The sequence below is a fragment of the Pteropus vampyrus genome, unplaced genomic scaffold (genome assembly GCF_000151845.1).
Source record: "Pteropus vampyrus isolate Shadow unplaced genomic scaffold, Pvam_2.0 Scaffold204, whole genome shotgun sequence".
Classification (NCBI taxonomy): Eukaryota; Metazoa; Chordata; class Mammalia; order Chiroptera; family Pteropodidae; genus Pteropus; species Pteropus vampyrus.
The window spans coordinates 1,388,937-1,390,844 of record NW_011888985.1 but is presented as its reverse complement, the minus strand read 5'-3'; positions in this window follow the sequence as shown (position 1 = coordinate 1,390,844).

Sequence of the window (1,908 nt, the reverse complement as noted above, 5' to 3'; positions counted from 1 at the left end):
AAATCAGAGAGAAGGACACTGATGTGGTTGGTACACACGCTGCAGCTGGTCGGGTCAGGATGGCCCCTCTGCCAAGTCCTGACGCCGTCTGAGCCACAGGCTTTAGGGCTCCGTGTGACTGAGGGGGGTCTGGGCTCGGGAGGTTTGTCCGAGCTCCCACAGTTAGCTCAGAGCCCGTGCTCAAACTCCCAGCAGTATTTTTAAGCATTATTTTTATTGTGACAAAATACACATAAAATAAAATTTCCCATCTTACCCATTTTAATGCAATTCGGTGGCGTTAAATGCATTCACACTGTTGTGCAGCCATCGCCACCATCCAGTTCATTCCATCGTGACGTGTTTCCTTACAGCACAAAAAATAGGAAAGAAAGCTGAGGATCGGGTCTACAAATTTAGAAGGGAGTGTGCCGGCAGGCTCTGCTCATCTTAGTGGGGCAAAGAAGGGTCTGGAGCATTCACCTGTGACATCTGCTTTAGGGGTGTAGGTGAATGAAAATGTCTCTCCTGCAGCCGCTGATTTTGTTCACAGGAGCCACCTTCTGGCACTGACAGGTAATGCAACAACCTAACGTTTAAAAAAATCTTTAAAAAAATTCTCGCATTTGCCTCAGTTGAGGAATTGGGGCACTTTGTTAGGTCTTGGATAAAATGGCAGATCTGTAGGTTATGTACCTATACCTATGCATCTCTGTCTCTACCTATGCATCTCTGTCTCTGGCTCATCGGCCCCCTTGCCTGAGAGTGTGTTCCTACAGCAAGGATCCGCCGGGATGCCCTGAAGACATTTGAATGGTAATGTTTCCGCCAGATGCTTGTTTGTTGTGGATACAGCACATTTGGAATGAGAATGAAAATTGAGATAGAAGAAAGAACTTGACGGTTTAATAATCAAAAAAAATGAATGAGAAAAGTCCCCACTACCCCCAATTAATATCACTTTGAGACGAGGACAGGGTCTCTTGGCTGCTGATGTTTCTGGCAGTCACAGTGAAAGCCCATCTGCCGCCCCTCATGTGGACCCACTGGGCTGTGCAGAGCTGAAGACGGAGGCCCGGGGCGGGGGGCCAGAGGCTTTCACAGAAGTTCTCTGCTCTTCCGTGGTGGTCCTGGCTGTCTCAAGGGAGGGGTGGACAACCACGCCTGGTCTCGGGGGCTGTGTTAGTCTGCTAGGCGGTGGGGAATTTAAACCACAAAAGTTTATTTCCTTACAGTCCCAGAGGCTGGAAGTCCAAGGTCATGTCGGCAGGGCTGGTTTCTTCTGCGACCTCTCTCTGTAGCTTGCAGGTGGCCGCCTTCTCCCTGTGGCTCACGTGGTCGTCCCTCTGTGTGTCTGTGCCTCATCTCCTCCTCTTATAAGAACACCGGTCACATGAGATTAGGCCCGTCCTAGCGACCTCGTTTTAACTTGACCCCGTAAAGACCCTTTCTCTGAGACTATCACACGGGTTAGAACTTCATCCTATGAATTTAGCCTGAGACATGGGGGTAGGGGAGACACAACTCAGCCCATAACGAGCTGAATCCAGCGTCCTGGGGGAGGCAGCGGAACGGAGCCATGGTTGTGGGAAGCTCACAGCAGGTGCAGCCTCCGGGCTTGGGTTTGGGCCTCCCTGTTTTTCATGCTCAGAAGACCGGGCTTCCCTGAGCCCCCTCAGGACTGCATCCGCCTCGAGACCCTCCTGTCTGCAACACTGACCCCTCCAGCGGCACGTGACTTCCCGTGGACCTGCGTCTCTCGTCACTGTCAAGGACCTATGGGGCGCGGCTCATCAAATAGAACCTGAGTCCCCAACCTGGTACTCAAAGTCCCGTCATTCCATTATTCCTCAGTGCCGTGACACCCTCCTGTCCCAGCCCACAGGCTCCCGACACTAGCCCTCGACTTCGGTCCCCAAGCCAGCCTCC